The sequence below is a fragment of the Puma concolor genome, chromosome A2 (assembly GCF_028749965.1).
Source record: "Puma concolor isolate L17-30 chromosome A2, mPumCon1.1.hap2, whole genome shotgun sequence".
Classification (NCBI taxonomy): Eukaryota; Metazoa; Chordata; class Mammalia; order Carnivora; family Felidae; genus Puma; species Puma concolor.
The window spans coordinates 37,638,207-37,658,711 of record NC_141668.1 but is presented as its reverse complement, the minus strand read 5'-3'; the positions used below and the strand labels follow the sequence as shown (position 1 = coordinate 37,658,711).

Below are 20,505 nucleotides of genomic sequence, written 5' to 3'. Positions count from 1 at the left end.
TAGGAGGGATAAGAAAGTAAGCTATTAGGGCTATAACCCAAAGTACTTAGAAGAAAACATTGTTTCCTGTGGAAAATAAGGGCATAATCTGCCCCTTATCAGCACCTGGCCACTCTCCTCCATTTGCTTGTTCTATTCTAGTCCCACCAATATTCCCCCTTTCCTTAAAAACCAGGATTATTCCAACCTCAGGACCTTTGCGCTTACTATGACATTTTCATCCCAGGGTGTCACACCATCGTTCTTCCTACCATAGTTCAATGCCACTTTCTATTCCACACTGTCTTATTACATCATTATGTTTTAAATGCTATCATATATTGCCATTTAATTGCCATAAAACATCATTCTGTTTTAAATGCTATCATATATTGCCATTTAATATTTTTTGTTTATGTGCGTTCTTGATTACTTGATTTTGTTCTGCGATACTGAGTTTGCTCATGTGGAGACCACATTTTGAAAACCACTGCCCTACATAATTAATTGGCTCTTCAACTTTCCAGCAAAAATATATCAACCATTTATTTTCATGCTAATAAAAAAAAAGAATGTAGATAATTTAGTTGCTGTTGAATCAGTAGTTCTCTGCATGTAGGTTTATTTTACATATCAATACTGCTTAATACAGCAGTCTGGTTTTGTTTTTTTTTTTTTTGCTTATAAGCATTTTCACTGATTAATATAATCCTTGTGAATATTTTTAAAGAAGGAAATTTAGGTATTAAAGTCATAACTGTCAGTTTTGAGAATTTGGTGAGATGGGCATTTACATATGGTGCTAGAGCTGTCTGTCAAATCAAGAGCTACACCGTCCATTCTGTCCACTCAGCCCACAGAAATGGGTCCACGTTCTGGTATTGGAAGAAAGATAACTGCTAATCACCTTAGGCCATTGCCATTTTAGTCGTTATCAGTCCAGAAATAAGGTCTTCAAAGAGTCTCTGGACTCAGAATGTACCTGAATGTCTCCTTGGTGTCTCTCTACCTGCCTTGTTCGTTTGAAATGGACCTAAAGTTGGATGCTTTTAGTAGTAACCTTAGGGAGTGAGGAATCTAACAGACCAGAAGTCACACAAACAGTCAGTCAGTCAGTCAGTCAGTCAGTCAGTCAGTCAGTTATCTCCATGTGTTTATTTTTATGATTTATTTTTTAATTTTTAGGTTGGAAGAAAAACCCCGTTAATACTCAAGGACCAATTCTGTTAACTCTATTTTCATATAAGGAAAGTGTTGTATTATAGTTGCTTGCTACCACTTTCCATTTCTTACTACATTATCAAGCCTCCAAGTTTCAATACAGCAGACCTACATATAGCCAATCATACCTTCAAGTTACATAATATATTTTGAGAACCCATCCTGTCTTATCATTAGCACAAAATGCTTTCTTATATCAGATTTGGACATTCATATATCAGCTAATTACCAGATATTTAGACTATACTTTGGTAATATTTAACTCTAAACAGTATGACAATGATTTTTTTTTTTAATTTTTATTTTTCAACGTTTATTTATTTTTGGGACAGAGAGAGACAGAGCATGAACGGGGGAGGGGCAGAGAGAGAGGGAGACACAGAATCGGAAACAGGCTCCAGGCTCTGAGCCATCAGCCCAGAGCCTGATGCGGGGCTCGAACTCACGGACCGTGAGATCGTGACCTGGTTGAAGTCGGACGCTTAACCGACTGCGCCACCCAGGCGCCCCGACAATGATTTTTAAAAAAGACTTCTTAGAGAATGACGGACAAATTATTTCACCCTCAGGGCTTAGATTCAACAACTAGAACAAAAGGAAAATAATAGTACCTCATAATAGGATTGTAATGGTGATTAAATCAAGTATCATATTAAAGAGTAATTAGTCTGTGTCTTGCATATCAAAAGTACTAAAATTGGTTCCCTCAATTACCTAGGTATGTGTCTTATTGCAAAGAAAATTTCATGACTTGGATTTCTTAAGGAATTTGTGCTATTTACTCTAATACTTGATTGTATTTAGTCTTCTGTTTTCTAAAAATTAATGCAATACAAAAAAATTAGAGACTTGCAAGATCTCAGTCTATATTATATATTAACTTATAGAGAAAAAAATCCAAAGAAAGTATACCAAATTCTAAAAATATTTTCAAAGATTTTGACTAAAAGGTGAGATACAATTAAGAAGTAACAATCAGTATGAAAATATTTAAGTGATATATAATCAATTGCAATGAGAATCCCTGGTATCCAGATTGAGTTCGTCGTGTGTGTGTGTGTGTGTGTGTGTGTGTGTGTGTGTGTGTATAATGTTTTTTTGAGAGAGAGAGAGAAATTGTGTGCACTTGCAATGGGAGAGGGGGAAGGGGAAAGGGAGGGGGAGACAGAGAATCATTTTTTAAAATGTTTATTCATTTGTGTTGAGACAGGGTGGGGGGGGGAGAGAATTCCAAGCAGTCTCTGCACTGTCAGCACAGAGCCTGATGTGGGAGTGCTCAAATTTAGGAACCATGAGATCATGACCTGAACCAAAACCAGGAATTGGAAGCTTAACCTAGTGAGCCATCCAGGTGCCCCCAATATGTTTTTTTCTCATAAAAGGAACCAGAGTTCCTTGGAGAAATGACTGATTCTAGATTGAGAGCAAAAAGTGTGCAAACTGAACTGAGAACATCTTAATATGCCAAAAAAAACAAAGAAGTATCAGATTGCTGGTTTTCTGTCAAAGGACTCAGAAAATGAACTCCAGGAGACTCTGAATAGTTAAATACAGTTATCTTTGAACATTAGCAAGAATATTGATTGCAATGTATTTAAACTCTTTTAATGCTCTTAAATCTGTAAGTTTAGGATAATAGCAAAAAATAAAATAAACATTACAAGTTCATTGATCACCTCTGGAACATGGTAGGGAAGCAATCATACAGGAAATAAAATAAATGAATGTATGCTTAATTTTTCTATATGAACTGTATATTACTATAATCAAATAATTCATAAAATTTCTTTTTATAGAAATCTTCTAGCTAAGACATGAAAGCAGAAATTATAGAATAAGATAATCATAATTTTTAACCTGAATTAAATGATCTAGATAATGATCACCAAAGGCTGCTGACATCACACATACTTGGACATATACACACACATGCATACACACACACACACACTCACACACATACTCACACACACACACACATACACACATCAGGCATTATGTATCTTCTGGTGGAAGTATAGAACCCCTAGAATATCAAACTTGAGTCTCAACAATCCTCTAGATCTAACTACCATTTTATAGGCTATCCAGGGAGCAGAGTGGTATGTTAATTTGATAACACAAGGATACAATCAGCAAAATGTAGGATGTACAGAAAAAACTCTACAGAAGAATGAACTGGATTCTTCAACAAATAAACGCTAAGGGAAGAAAAAGGGCAGAGAGAATCAACAGATAAAAAGTGATTTAAAAGATATACCAATTAAAATATGTGAGCTTTATATGGATTCCAATGTGAACAAATTTTTAAAAAATTAGAAAAGATAACCAGGGAGATGTTAATTACATTAAGAAATTATTTTTAATATTATGGGACGTGAAAATAATAATATAGTAAAATGGCAATATGATTACATTGGTAAAAGATTTCTTTTAGAGATCTTTTAAGTTATATGCTGAAATATTTTTAAGTGAAAAACTACTTTTGGGGTGCTTAATGGGTAGGGTATAGGTATAGGTAAAGTAAGAATTGTTAATTGCTGAAGCTGAGTATATGAGAGTCCATTAAACTGTTGTCTCTACTTTTGAGTTTGATTGACTTTCCTATAATAAAATGGTAAGAATTAATAGCTCTCAGTAAGATGAAAATGCATAGTTTCCTAGAGCTTTTATATGAATACTGGTTACAACAGCACTTTTAGCAAGCATTTCATTAAATCTTTACTTGAAAAGTTTTAGGAAAAGTGATAAAATAGCATCAAAATCAGCATTATAATCTCCTGCTCTTTATTCCTTTGCAAAAATCACCATCAGCCCACCCTTCTATTATACATTTTAAAAAGTTATCTGTCTATTAAGGGTCACTTTGAGGAAGGCAGAAAAGTGAGAATGTAAGGTAAAATTTATTTCAGAATATGAACCTATTGGGACTTAATGCTTTATCTACTTAATGTTTTTATAACTATGTACACATTTCTTAATTCTTAGGAGTAAGAAAGTAAGCATTGACAACAAGTAGGAATATTATCTTTTTCTAATGATATGAGAATGGAACCCCCATTATAACATGTAAACTTATTGCTTGATTTTTGTGTGTTTTACTTTTATATATATTTTCAGGAACACATAGTAAATGAGACTACTGTACATTTATAAAGAGCTAAATAAAGTTTAATCTTTGCCTCAGTTTCTTTGAAGCCGTTTGAAAAACTAGAAATTCAGATGAATATTAATGTTATATTTTATCACAGTGTTATTACTAGTGAAATTTTGAAAGTAACTTAGATTCAAATCAAACAAAATCATTTAAATTATAACATTTGTGGGGGAATATTTTGTAGTGTTGGAGAAATCTAATTAAAACCAAATCTCAGGGCGCCTGGGTGGCTCAGTCGGTTGAGCGGCTGACTTTGGCTCAGGTCATGATCGCACAGCTCCTGAGTTTGAGCCCCGCGTCTGGCTCTCTGCTGACAGCTCAGAGCCTGGAGTCTGCTTCTGCTTCTCTGTCTGCCTCTCTCTCTGCCTCTAACCCACTCGCATTCTGTCTCTGTCTCTCTCAAAAATAAATAAACATAAAAAAAAAAAAATCTCCCAACCCAGAAAAACCACTCCACAAAAGTAATAGAAGAAGAGAACACTTTTGTTATTGAGTAATCATTAAATCAGCATGTGATGCATATTACAGGCAATCTGCTAAGATTACAAAAACAGAAAGAAATCTCAACCTTTTATATAACCAAGCATATACAATCCATTACACATGTTGTGAAGATAACCAATAACCAGTCCTCTAGTAAGATTTAACAAAACCATTTCTCACACTTAGTTCAATTTATTTACCTGGTGATTGAGATTAGCTAATTAACTTTACCCAAAGGAGAAGCAAACTTCTCATATCTTTATGACAGGAGGTAGTTTTGTAACTTGAAGCAAGATGCCCACATATGTTAGGCACCAACCTTTCCACAGAAATCCAGAGATAATGGTATTACCTCCTTTGATCCTTATATTTCACAGAGAAGGATTCCAAGTACTTGAGAGAGACATGCCTGGTTATAAAGCTGACAAAAGGCCTACTTGGCTTTCAAAAGAATTTATATACATTCCAAATAGAGGAGAAAGTAGTTAGCAATTTCAAGTTTTCTACAGTAAATGTCCTAAAGGAAAGGAGGGGAGGGGAAATCTATTCCCTCATTTTTTTAAAAAAAATTATTAACGACCTATTTTTTTAGAGCAGTTTTAGGTTTATAACAAAATTGAGAGGGAGGTACAGAGATTTCCCATATATTTCCTGGTCCCACACATTCATAGCCTTCCCCATCATCAACATCACTAACCAGATTGGTGCATTTTTTTTTTAACCAAGGATGAACCTACACTGACATATCATAATAACTCCAAATCCATGGTTTCCATTAGGTTTCACTCATGGTGTCGTACATTCTATGGGTTCATGTATAATGACAAATATCATTATAGCATCTTGCAGAGCATATTCAGTGTCTTAAAAATCCTGTGTGCTATGCCTATTCACCTCTCCTCCTCCACCACAGTCAATGACTGATCTTTTGGTCATCTCCATAATTTTGCCTTTTCCTGACTGTCATATAGTTGAAGTCACACGGCATGTAGCTTTTCCAGATTAGTTTCTTTCACTTAGTATGCATTTAAGCCTCCACGATGTCTTCTCATGGCTTGACAGTTCATTTCTTTTTAACAATGAATAATATTCCATTGTCTGGATGTGCTACAGCTTATTTATCCATTGACCCACTGAAGGACATCTTGGTGGCTTTCAAGTTTGGGCAATTTTGAATAAAACTGCTATAAACAGCCACATGCAGGTTTTTGTGCAGACATTTAGGTTTTCAACTCCTTTAGGTAAATACCAAGGAGAAAGATCGTTGCATCATATGGTGAGAGTATGTTTATTATTGTAGGAAATGGCCAAACTGTCTTCCAAAGGGGAAATATTTGCATTTCCTCTGGCAGTGAAGAGGAGCTCCTGTTGCTCTCCATCCTTGCCAATATTTGGCATGGACAAGTGTTCTGGGTGACAGCCATTCTAATATGTGTGTGGTAGTATCTCATTGTCATTTTAATTTGCATTTCCCTGATGGCATGACATGGGTCATTTTTTTCATGTGTTTATTTACCATATTTATATCTTTTTTGGTGAGGTATCTGCTAAGGTATTTGGCCCAGTTTTTAATTGTGTCATTTGTTTTCTTATTTAAGAGTTCTTTTGTAAGTGTTAGAATTTCTTCACAATCTGGCCATCACTTGTTATTGTTTTCATGGTATATGTATATGTATATGTATATGTATATGTATATGTATATGTATGTGTATGTGCATATATATGTGTGTGTGTGTATATAATGATATGTATTCACACCATATGTAGTTATGTATATGTATCATTATCATATATATATATGCTAATTATAACAGGTGCCAGGTGATTTCTCATTGTGGTTTTGATTTGCATTTCTCTGATGATTAGTGATGTTGGTCACCTTTGAAAAATGGCCCTACTGGCCACTCGTGTGTCTTTTTTGAAGAAATGTGTACTCAAGTCCTTTATCCATTTTTAAATTGTTTTTTTCTGCTCTGGAGCTGTAGGAATTCCTTACGTATTTTGGAAATTAACCTCTTATCAGATATATGGTTATTAATATTTTGTCTCATTCTGTTGATTGCCTTTTCACTCTATTGAGTGTTTACTATGCAAAGGCTTTTGAATTTGGTATGATTCCACTTGTTCTTGCTTTTGTTGCTTGTGCTTTAAATGTCATATTCATGAACTCATTGCCAAAACCAATGTCATGAAGCTTTACCCTATGTGTTCTTCTGGGAGTTTTAAAATTTCAGGTTTTAATCCATTTTGAGTTGATTTTTGTGTATGATGTAATATAGTGGTTCAGTTTCATTGTTTTGCATTGTGGATATCCAGTTTTCCTATCAGTATATGTTGAAGAGACTATTCTCTTTCCACTGCTTATTTTTGGCTCCCTTGTTGAAGATCAATTGATTTGTATATGTGTAGGTTTATTTCTGGGCTCTATTCTGTTCTCTTGTTCTATATGTCTGTCTTTATTCAGTACCAACTGTTTTCATTACTATAGCTATGTAATATATTTTGAAATGGGAAGGGTAATGGTTCCAGCTTTGTTCTGTTTCCTCAATATCACTTTGGCTCTTCTGGTCCTTTTTATATAATCATAGAGAGGTCAAATGTTATACATATGTAATATGTAAAAAAATGTGTACAAAAATAAAACCTATATCCAATCCTGGTTTTAAAATATTTCTGGTAAAAGTTCGGTATATTCAAAATTTAAACTCCCTGTCAGTCCCTTTTAAAATGTTTTGCCTCCCTCCATCCCAAGGTGGCTTTTGAAGTCAGGAGTAAGCTTCTGTAAGCTAAAGCTATGTCAGATGGATTTATTATCTGGACACAAGGAGGCAACACAATTACATGCTTTGCTCTCTGTTCATGAACTAACATTTGCACAATAACGAATCATCAACAGACTTTGAAAGAAGTTATGTGATTGATCACTGATCATAGTTTATATCTATTATTTATATAGTGATTTGTGGACTACAGAACTAGTGGTGAAGTATATACTTCATGCACTTACAGTTAATATACCATGATCACTGAAAGTTAAACCACGTTGGTTTGGGAGCTAGTATTGTCTAACAAAACTGTGGTAACTGGAATTCTGTCATATCAGTACATGCCTGTGCTTCTGTTTCTCTGGTGGCATTCACTCTCCCATTTTCTGAAGTTATAAGTGAAAAAGGGATGCTGGGAAAGAAACTAGACTACAGGAAGGGAACATTATTAGGAGATAGTTCAAAAATATTGACTTCATTATATTGAAATATTATATGATTCATACTTATTTACTTAACATAATGCTCATAATTTTCATATTACTAATATTTAACAACATGATCTTATGACTTCATAATATTTCATCAAACAGCAATAGATAGATTTTACTGAGTGCTTCTACATGGTAGACATTGTTCCAAGTGCTTATAGTATTATCTCATTAATCCTGTCAATATTTTGAGATTATTCCTCTTAATATTTTGAGATTACTCACATTTCATAGATGAGAAATCCAAGGTAAATAAAGATTATATGAAGACTCTAAGATGCACAGTTCATAAGTGAGAAATTCAGATTTAATTTTAAGCATTCTGATTCTACTGCCCTTTCCTCTGTTGTACTAGTCTCTACTACAATATTATGTATTAATTCTATACTTTTTTCTTGGGTATTTAGACTTACATTTTTCTTGCTTTTATACAGAAATCCTTGTATGCATTCATGGTTTCTTTAGCAAAAAAATCCATAAATGGAATTATTTCATCAAATTTTATGGATCTTTTCAATATTTTTGTTGTATTTTGCAAATCACCTCAGAAAATATTTGTTTCAATTTACATTTTCCTAAGAAATACATTAGACTGACCATTTAAAAAACCCTCACCAACTAACAGTTCATAATTTAACATATCTTTAGTGGCTTTATATTTTTTCTTTTGTCACTTACTTTTCTTATTCTTTGCTTATTTTTGGTTGGGCTTTTTTCAAATTATGAGTGTGCTTTTTATATATTAATGATAATAAGCTATTATTTTATATGATGGATATATTTTAACCTTTTACATTAGTATTTTAACTAGTTGTTCTGTTGCTTGTAGGAAAGTTGTGCATTTTGCATATTTGTTTTATAATTGTCCTCTTTGTGGGGCTTCTGGGTGGCTCGGCCAGTTAAGCATCTATCTGACTTCAGCTCAAGTCATGATCTCGCGGTTTGTGGGCTTGAGCCCGATGTCAGGGTCTGTGCTGACAGCTCAGAGCCTGGAACCCGCTTCAGATTCTGTGTCTCCCTCTCTCCTGTCCCTCCCCCACTCACTCAGTGTCTCTTTCTGAAACATAAACATTAAAAAAATAATTGTCCCCTTTGCTAGATGAGACAGAAATATTGTGAAAATAGCATAAAATGAGAGACAGTATAAAGGGACATCTATGAAAATAAGGATAGAATTTATGACAGTAATGTATGGATTTTTAAATATTCAATATACAAAGTAGCATTGGGTATATAATACAAAAATACAACCATGAAGAACAGTTTCAACATCCAAAGTTCTAAGCAGATCTGCAAGGAATAAGATGGAGAATCTATCATTGCAACTAAGGAAGAAAGAATAAAACATGCAGCAGAATTGTGATTTAATACTGAGTAATAAAACCAAAGATATTTAGATTTCTTCCATTTAGGGGTGAGAGACTGAGACAAATGTGGGCCCACAAGCCAAGAGAGCCAGGAAAGTGATGATTAAGCTGAATCCTCCTTAATTCAATCACATCATATCTAATCAAATAGGTCAAAAGAAGTGATAATAGCATTTATATAGATTTTGCATATTAGAAAGCCAAATGAACTGGTAGTACACTTACTTGACTTATTTAGGTAATGCAAACTAAGCCTTTAGACTAAGAATTTTGGAGTTCATTATCTTTTGAGAACTTTGGTATGTCTCCCTCCATGGCAGTACCTCATTTATATAAAAGTAACCTTAAAAGCATTATTAATACTTGATATTTGATATATAAATGTGTTCACATGACCCTAACACTGCTTGTACTTTTTCCATTCCTGAATCTCTCTGCTAATGAATCATTTCAGAACTCACATTTTGTTTTACATTAATGAGGACAGGATTTTTAAACATCATATTCACCTATATGGATAATTGAAATGTGTGAATGTCAGAAAAATTTAATTAATGTCACACAGAAATTGACAGAGAAGATAATTCCAACTTGGAAAGCAATCAGTAATAGACTCGGTGGCCTTTATGATTCCAAAAACTGATTTTGATTTTTTTTAATGATACATCACTGTTTTATTTATTTATTTTTTTTTATTTTTTTTTTCAACGTTTATTTATTTTTGGGACAGACAGAGACAGAGCATGAACGGGGGAGGGACAGAGAGAGAGGGAGACACAGAATCGGAAACAGGCTCCAGGCTCTGAGCCATCAGCCCAGAGCCCGACGCGGGGCTCAAACTCACGGACCGTGAGATCGTGACCTGGCTGAAGTCGGACGCTTAACCGACTGCGCCACCCAGGCGCCCCGATACATCACTGTTTTAATGGGTATAGGACAAGGTTAATAACTACACCCAAATTGGTCACTTTCAAGCCAAATTATTGCAAAATATATTTAGTTATTTTTTTCTCATAAAAGATGTAATTATAACACTTAGATTGGGGCGCCTGGGTGGCTTGGTCGGTTAAGCGTCCGACTTCAGCTCAGGTCATGATCTCACAGCCCGTGAGTTTGAGCCCCGCGTGGGGCTCTGTGCTGACAGCTAAGAGCCTGGAGCCTGTTTCTCATTCTGTGTCTCCCTCTCTCTCTGCCCCTCCCCTGCTCATGCTCTGTCTCTCTCTGTCTCAAAAATAAATAAAAACATTAAAAAATTAAAAAAAAATAAAAAATAAAACTTAGATTAATTTTAGGATATTTTATGTGTCAATTTTATTATCCTTCTCTGCCTTCCTAAATGGAACTTAGTCTTTTTTTCTTTTAATTTTTTAGAGAGAGGGAGAGTGTGAGTGGGGGAGGAGGGCAGGAGAGAGAGAATCTTAAGCAGGCTCCATGCTCAGTGTGGAGTCCAATGCAGGACTCAATCCCATGACCCTGGGATCATGACTAGAGCTGAAATCAAATTGGATGCTCAACCAACAGCCACCCAGATGCCTGGAACTCTTATTCTTAAAAGCCTTTGTTCATTCCCTGCCCATTTAAGATGACCAACATGACTAGAAAAGGAATATTCAAGTTATTCTAAGTTTCCTCATTGTACTATGCTATAAAATTCACTTACCCAGTTCCTTTAAGATCTGTAACAGTGCCACATTAAGTGGTCCTTTTGGTCAAACATTAAATGAAATGGTGCTTCACCTTTGCTTCTTTCCTACAAAATACCCTGAAGAGTATAACAAAAATTATTTTCATTTTGCAGTATCCAGCGGTAGTGAGTAATTTATGTTAGCCAATGAAAATGGTACCAATTTCATAGTTTATCCATGCAGAGATTACTAAATTACCAAAAGCTAAAGAGTATTTTTAAAGCAAGTGTGTTATTTTTAGATGTTTAACTTTACTAGTTTTTAAAAATTTTACAAGAACATCTCAATCAAATTAGAAATTATAACCCAAATCAGCATAATCTGGGGGATTGTATAGCCTCTAAAAATGTGTTATTTACTATTAAGCTGTCCCCAAATTCTCACTTTATGCAGAAGAAAACATCTGGTCACTATTTCATTGCTGAAGATAATTAGCTTCCAATTTTCACAAATTATATTTTCACCTATGCCCCTTGCAAAGCCCAGGGACTACAGACTTGTCCAATTATTCTGACCCATCTCCCTAGGTGAATAAAAATGGAAAGCAGTTCTTTCCTGTAAGAAATTAACCCATCACCTGCTAACCTCTAAGGTTGTATCTCAGTAGCTATTAGACTGCCATTTAAATTTTATTTTCTTATAATAAACCTACAAATGCCCAGTTGGTCACTGTTAATATCAAGAAATATTGAAACCTGATACATGATATATTTGCACTGTTGAAGAATGTCAGAGAAAATTCTTTCTGAAATCATACTTACTACTACTTATATCTAAAACATGGGCAATGGTATAGCTCCACTATTTCTGTAACTTACACTTCCATTCCTAGTTCTATTCATAAGAAAAGAAAAAGATCTTAACAAATATAATTGAAGAAGGATTGGATTCCTTACTTTATATTTTATGCATCTCAAGCACTTTTGCTTCAGCTGTAAATATATTTTCTAACCCCTTCCACCCTTTCCTCATCCTTACTTCCACTGACTGTGGAAAATACATTTGTTTGCATTATTTCTCGGTTTTGAAAAGCTTTGTAATATAAAAGAAAAAAAAACATTCCTGAACATAATAGAAACTTACAATTTGCTCAGCGATAGAAAGAGAATGCTCCTCTATTTTTTTTTTTTTTTGAGAAAATGTAAATTAGAGAATGAGAAGATATGACAGCTGAACAATCAAAGATAAAGAAATAGTTGGCCAGGGAGCCTTCCCTAGAAGAAAAGTAATATATATTTGCGAGGATAATATATATTTGTGAGCATAACTCACTCCATATAAATCAGCAAGTGAGAGCAGTCTGAGAGCAGGGATGATTCAGAAGTGAGAATAAATTGTTAGAGAACCTTCATATGGTCTAAAAATGACAAATCATCCTGATTAGTACAGTGCATTACTTGAGACTCTAAAATGTTTTTGTTCCTTCTAGAAACTTGCTCTATGTGATGATTTCTTAATAAATATCTATTTTCTGCAGGCTAATTTTGCAATAACTGTTCTACACACCATTTTGATTCTGCCATACTACTTAACCATTTCCCCCACATTGTCTCACATATATTCCCTTTGCCTAACACATTGTCCTATCTCATAGGTACATAATGTCTATTGAGTTGAATGATGAAAAGAATGTATTCAGTCCTGTTTTTCAGAGCTAGCAGCAATATGGACATGTGACCTCATTCTTCTAGATGTTAATTCCCACCATGCCTATAACTGTCATCCCCACAGGTGGACTGGTTTCTTCACCTCTCCATAAAAGCACCCTGCACTTGCTTGATTCCTTGCTTGATAAACCATTGTCACTCTGCTTGCATAAATTCTATCCATTCCTCAAAGTCAATTTTAACCCTCGGTTTCTTTGTTTGTTTTTGCTTTAGTTTTTTTTGAGACAGAGTGACAGAGTGCAAGTGGGGGAGGGGCAGAAGAGAGGGAGACAGAATTTGAAGCAGGCTCCAGGCACTGAGCTGCTAGCACAGAGCCCAATGCGGAGCTTGAACTCACGAATTGTGAGATCATGACCTGAGCCGAAGTTGGATGCTTAACCAACTGAGCCACCCAGGCATCCCAAGCTTCACTTTCTTAATGAAGCCTCCTTTCATTTCTCTTGCCCTCATTGATCATTCGTTCTTATCAGTGCCTACACCTGTAATGCATAACATTCAACCTAAATGTTGATATAATCTACATGTCAACATATGTCACTGTACATAGTTATCCTTGTGTATTCGTCTATGCAAATAAAATATTAAACAATTGAAGGATCAATGTCATGTCTTTAATTTCTTATGCACATACATATAACCTAGTGAACCACTGAGAATATAATAAGCCTACAATAACATTTACAGACAGAAAAGAATATGCAATCAGACATAAAAACATACCTAGCAGTTATATTACCGTTTTTCCCCCAAATTCTATGTGTTTTTCTATTATTGGTAGGTATCCATGGACACTTGTAACAATAAATTTAAGCATTGCAAAAGGCACTGTAGACAGACTGGAGAAGTAGAATGAAAATATCAATAAGGCACTCCTCAACCAATTGGCAACATACGATATTATCTTGGGATGTTTTAAGATTTTATACAGCTCAGTTAGAGGATCCTAGAATTTTGATTCATAAGTCATGAATCACAGCTCTGTATGCTCATAATAAAGTTCAAAATGACTCTTTCTTGAATTAAATAATGTGACGTCCCAAAGAAAAGAATATGTACAGTGTGAAGGATAGAGTTCAGAGACTTTAAAACTGTTCATATTTGAAGACATATAAGGTATAATGTAATGATAATGACTAATTGAAATCTTATTTCATGCTTGTTTGTTGTTGTTGTTTGCTTGTTCATGCATGTTTTCCTTAGTCACTGTTTTTCAGGATGTGCAAATTGCACCTAAAAATAATTCCAGAACCTGTTTACTTTTAGTTGGCAAAGAAATAAAAACAATAGGAGCTTCAGTGTGAGCTGCTTCCTTGCAAACAATGAAATTATAAGTTTAATATGAGGTTTATATAATCAGCAGAATTATATAAGAATTCATATATGCAGAATAAAAAGATTTGATTCCTTCTTTTATCAAATTTAAAATTCACACTAAAAAACTTATCTGTGCTTATGTAAATATATAATTTTAAATAAAAAATAAAATAAAAGGGTCACCTGAGTGGTTCAGTTGGCTAAGCATCCAACTCTTGATTTCAGCTCAGGCCAGGATCTCATGATGATGAGAGTGGGCATAGAGCCTGCTTGAGATTCTCTCTCCCTCTCCATGGCCCCTCTCCCACTCCAGTGTGCTCACTTTCTCTCCCTCTCTCTCTCCCTCTCTCGCTCACTCTTTCTCGATAGATAGATGGATAGAGAGATAGATAGATAGATAAAATTAGGGTGAAATACTTAAGTTCATTGTTCTCATTCATTGAAAATGAGCCATAAACATATTTTGACTTTTTTCAATTGCGCCTGAAAGTCAAAAAAACCAAATGAAGACAACAAAGCCAATCAACTTCTTGATTAAAAAGTAAAAGAGATGCTCACTTCAGCAGCACATATACTAAAATTGAAATGATACAGAGAACATTAGCATGTCCTCTGCATGAGGATAACATGCAAATTCATGAGGCATTCCATATTTCCAAAAAAAAAACAAACAGTAAAAGAGCATTTTTTTTTTTTTTAATCTCAGGGCCAGCATCAGCCTTCTGTTAGTGCTCTTAAGTACCCACAGAATCCTGAGTGATTAATGCATGTAATCCCATCAAATAGTCCTTATAGTCTATCTACAAACTAAAGAAACAAACCTAACCATTTCCAGCCTGAACTTGGCCCTTCAACTTACATGGGCTATAGCATCTGGAGCTGAGGTGACAGGACTGGAACCTGCCTTTTTCATCAATGAGCATACTCAGAGTCAAGGGACCCTGAACTATCCACTCACGCTCCACAATCTTTGCTTAATTCATGGAGTCTCTAAAAAAGATAATAAAGTGGCCATTGCTATTAGAGTCAAAACTTAGTGCCAATGTTTGGATCCAAGTACAAGCCCCTTTTATCAATGCCTTTCACCATCTTCCTTCCTCCTATATCACAGACCTGCAGAACATCACAGGTCATTGCTGACAGATATCAGTACCTCAGACTACTGTGACCTCTACTCTGAGGTCTCTTCTGACAGCATGATCATGCCACACCCACAGTGCATACAGCCCTACCCACCCCCTTTCCCAGGAATATCTTATGATGTTGAAGAAAATCTAGTAGAGAATTTAATACAAAATTGGTCATGACATGATTCCAGGTTTCATATCCTGGAAACTGGTTTAAACTTGATCTAAGCAGGTAATTGAAAGGATTAACAGAGAATCACAGGGAAAGCAATGCTCCCAAACAGCTCCCTCTCATCATACTTCCTTCCTCAAACACCCTCTTTCACTCTCCCAGATCTTCCCTTTTTCCTCTTCTTAATCCTCTCAACAGAAGGATACTACTCTGTTGTGTCAAATTCCAGGGCACCATATGGCTATATTTACAAGTGGAAGGAATTACTATGTTAAAAATTAATGTGTGGCTTTCTCCTTGTGGTTTTTGTTGACTCTGTGCCATGGGATGAGTAAGGTGTAGCAGAACCCCCTCAAGCACCCTGCTGCCAAGCATTGCCTTATGAGCATTCTCCATCTCTAGCTAGCCACGTAGGTTCCTGGCGATTCTACTTCCAACTATAGGCACAGTTATATCCTTACATTAGATTCTCTTAATTTCTCAATCACATTATTGCTATGACCTCCTAAGTGGTCATTCTGCCTCTGATATTTTCTCCAACTTTCTCATTGTAATCAGGGCAACTCCCATGCTTAAAATCTTCTAGTGGCTCCTGTGGTCTTCAAGATAACATCTGCATTCTTTAAATATGGGTCTCAATGCCTTCATTTTCTAGTTGCTGTTCATTCCTCCAGCACTTTTTTTTTTTTTGGTAATTCTTTGCTCATATCCTATTTACCACACTAGGATGAAAGAGTTACAGAAGTAGGTGGTTTATGATGCATTTTTTCATTTTATTGTAGAAACACTGTCAGGGTAACAAAGAAAGTGAGTGGCCTAATCTATTCCTATTAACTGGACCCAAGCATCTAGAAATTCTTGAATGTGGATGTTACATTGAAGAACTACATTTCTCACTCCTGCTTTGCTGGTCACTTCCCAGAAAAAAGAAGAGGTGTGTTCACTATCTACTATAAAAGTAGCCAGTTCCTACAGTCAGGCTGCTTTCAATTGCATTTTCAATTTTCAATTAAATTGCAAAATTACATTTCACAGGATCCTTCATGGGCTTTGAAGTCCAGGTTAGTACCCTGCTTGTATAGCTGATTATATATAGCTGACAAAGCTGACTTTACTTCAGTAGCAGTTGTTGATCTTACTGTAATTGCCTATTTAACCAGTTTATTGCACAGACTGAACTTGTCAAAATACAATTGTAAAACAGCTTTATTTCTACCTATTTACTGCCTTCAGATGTCTTCTGCTAGATCTCTTTCACTGCCCTTTGGCTATACTGCAGGCAGATTCTGTAGCTTTAAATTCATTCCCAGCCATGGAAATCACCTCAACTTCAGGTAACAAACATTTTAGACTCAACTAAATTAAAATTTCAAACTTTCATTTAATTCAAAACTGTTTTCCTCCCCAGCTCGGGCCGACTTTCAGGTTGGGGACATGCAGTGAAGAATGGGGGCATGGTCACCTTTTCACTTCTCCCCACATTGCTCGTCCAGCCTTGTGGGGTGGGAGGGAGTGTTTGGAGACAGAGGCTGCTGTAACATGGCTGGTGGTACCTTCTTTCATGCCAGGCATACACAAGCCAACTCTCTTTCAAGAGATATTGTTGTGGATTCTTCTGAGATTCCCTTTGCAGGCTTTGTCCTGTTCTATGCCATTCCCTGAAGCGCACAGCCACTCTCCTGATTTTCTACAACTCCTACTCCCATCCTAGCTTTGCTCCCACCTCTGGTAGTTTTCCTCCAGTCTTTGTTGTTGTTGTTGTTGTTGTTATATTCCTTTTAGCCATGCAGGCAATCCTTGAGACAGCTCTTGGCCTTCTTCAGTGTCTGTATGGCTCACAGGAAATATCAAACACCCCGTGCTAACCAGTAGAAGTGCCAGCTGCTCACTGTGTTGTTCTCTCCATCTCCTGCTTTATTGGCAGCTCTAGCCAGACCTCTCCACACTTCACTGAGTGAAATGGAGCCACCACATTCTAAGGGCACATGTTAAGCCCTTCCAACTTCTCTACCATCATGATTCATTAAGACTGGGACTGTATAAATCATAAACACCAGTATTACTTAGTACCTGGCATGTAATAGGCATTAAAAGAATATTTGTTAAATTAATAAATGAATGAGTTAGTCTTGATCTGATAGAGAGAAACCAAAAAGCCAATACATAGCTGACAGAGTCTCTGTAGAGTACTTTGATCATTTTTATCAGAAACCTTTTTTTAAATTCCTTTCTTTGACCAGCAATCCAAATTCTAAAAATTTATCTTAAGGAAATAACTGGGCAAATGCTCACTGATATATGTACAAGGATAAACATTGTATAACATTAACAAAATGAAAATCACCTGTGTGCTCAATAATGGTGGATTGGTTAAATAAGTTATGGTTTATTCAAACATTTAGAATGTTATTCTGTCAGAATATTGTGTGTGTATGTAGAAGTATATTTATTGGTATGGAAATGAAACTTGAAGCAGAACATGACAATGAAAGAAAGAGGGACGCCTGGGTGGCTCAGTCAGTTAAGCATCCAACTTTGGCTCAGGTCATGATCTCAAGGTTTGTGGGCTCGAGCCCTGCATTGGGCTCTGTGCTGACAGCTTGGAACCTGGAGCCTGCTTCAGATTCTGTGTCTCCCTCTCTCTCTGCCCTCCCATGCTTGCACTCAGTCTCTCTCTCTTCCTCTCTCAAAAATAAATAAACATTAAAGAGAGAGAGAGAGAGGAAGAAAGAGAGAAAAGTAAGAAAGAGAAAGAAAAAAAACAACTGTGATTTGCAAACAGATACACTGCAACACAATTTAAGTGCAAATGCAATGTTGTAGCATTTTAGGTCTCGTTTATCAAGCTAAGATAACAGTAGCACTAATAGCTCACAGATCCTTATATTTCAAAGGCCACTGACTATTCCAGCAAGTTGCTTATTTATAAATCTGGCAAATCTTTGCCCAGACCGTGCGTGCTCACTTCTGCCATAAAACCATCCATAACTAACTCCAGTTCCTGAAACCCTTTCCTAAATTCCCCATTTAAGACAGACTGAAACGCTGTCAAAATGATGTCCCTTGCCTAGCATGTATAATAAGCCCAGTTTTGTATATTCAGTGGTTTAGCTTATATGATCAACAAAATAACTACTTTCTTTTTTTTTATTACAATATAAAAAAATTTTAGCCTGAGTATTTTCATGCTATTTTTTTTTACCTCCATTTGGAGTAGCTGCATGACAAATACCTTTTAAATTATGAAATAAGTTGTTTAAATTGATGAATATTCTGAATTTTTCAGCAAATTAAGATTTTCACAATTATAGATTTTATCAATTTTATTTCATTCCCAGAGAATATAATGGTATCTATTTTTTTTAAAGGTGCTTCATCAAAATATTCTTCCCACAAATCAGAATAATTAAAGATATTTCAAAAATAAATCTTATATGTGCTCAACATCGCTCCTCATCAGAGAAATATAAATCAAAACCACACTCAGATATCACCTCACATCAGTCAGAGTGGCCAAAATGAACAAATCAGGAGACTATAGATGCTGGAGAGAAGGTGGAGAAATGGGAACCCTCTTGCACTGTTGGTGGGAATGCAAATTGGTGCAGCCACTCTGGAAAACAGTGTGGAGGTTCCTCAGAAAATTAAAAATAGACCTATCCTATGACCCAGCAGTAACACTGCTAGGAATTTACCCAAGGGATACAGGAGTGCTGATGCACAGGGGCACTTGTACCCCAATGTTTATAGCAGCACTTTCAACAATAGCCAAATTATGGAAAGAGCCTAAATGTCCATCAACTGATGAATGCATAAAGAAATTGTGGTTTATATACACAATGGAGTACTATGTGGCAATGAGAAAGAATGAAATATGGCCCTTTGTAGCAACATGGATGGAACTGGAGAGTGTTATGCTAAGTGAAATAAGCCATACAGAGAAAGACAGATACCATATGTTTTCACTCTTATGTGGATCCTGAAAAACTTAACAGAAACCCATGGGGGAGGGGAAGAAAAAAAAAAAAGAGGTTAGAGTGGGAGAGAGCCAAAGCATAAGAGACTCTTAAAAAATGAAAACAAACTGAGGGTTGATGGGGGGTGGGAGGGAGGGAGGGGGTGGGTGATGGGTATTGAGGAGGGCACCTTTTGGGATGAGCACTGGGTGTTGTATGGAAACCAATTTGACAATAAATTTCATATATTGAAAAAAAATAAATCTTATATGCCATTGGAGGTCACATTTCTTTCAATGAGTACTCCATAGGTCTTATAAAGATGAGCTTCTTTGCAAGCTCTGTTTTTAGAAGTTTTAATCTACCTAATATCATCAGAACCTAAAGTTTAGCATTCGTTTTGTGGAATACTTTGAAGATTTCCAAAGAATTTTGAATAAAATATAGCCAAACTTTACAAGACAAATTCATATTAAATTTTATATCAAATTCATATTAAATCCCCCCCCATTTTTAGGACATCTAGTTTGATCAGAAAGTAGATATTTAAAGCTTTAATACCTATAAAATTCATTTTATGATGGTTAACAGTGAGATAAATTATGTGTGAAGTGTTGCTTTATTCAATATTGACTTCATCACATTTTGTGATTCATTTACTGTTGCACTACAACTAATTGTAAGTGTATTTTTAATGTTTTTATAAGCTTCTTTTATTGTAGTAAGAACACAATATGGCATCTGGTCAACCAATTTTTAAGTATTATTAACTATAGGCATTAAATGGTACAACAGATCTGTAGAATTTCATCTTGTGTATCTGAAACTTGACACCAGTCAAATAGCACCTCTCTGTTTTCCCCTCTCAGTCAGTCCTTGGCAACCACCATTCTACTGTCTATGAGTTTGACTATTTTAGATACTTTATATAAGTGGCATCATGCAGTTTTTCATTTTGTTTTGTTTTTTTGCTTTTGTGACTTTTGTAACTGGCTTAATTCATTTAGCATGATGTCTTCCAGCTTCATCCATGTTATTACATATGGCAAGGTTTCCTTCCTTTTTAAGTCTAAATGGTATTTCATTGTATACACCACATTTTCTTCACCATTCACCTGTTG

The 20,505-nt window shown here is 35.5% G+C and overlaps 1 long non-coding RNA gene and 1 other non-coding gene across 6 annotated transcripts in view; both read left to right on the top strand.

Annotated features, from left to right (window-relative positions):
- LOC147583103 (uncharacterized) overlaps positions 1 to 20,505 on the top strand; it is a 623,699-nt gene that overhangs the window by 429,834 nt on the left and 173,360 nt on the right. The window lies entirely within an intron of this gene.
- LOC112867146 (U6 spliceosomal RNA) lies at positions 14,680 to 14,786 on the top strand. Its single transcript, XR_003224187.1, has one exon. It is a non-coding gene; the product is annotated as a U6 spliceosomal RNA (small nuclear RNA).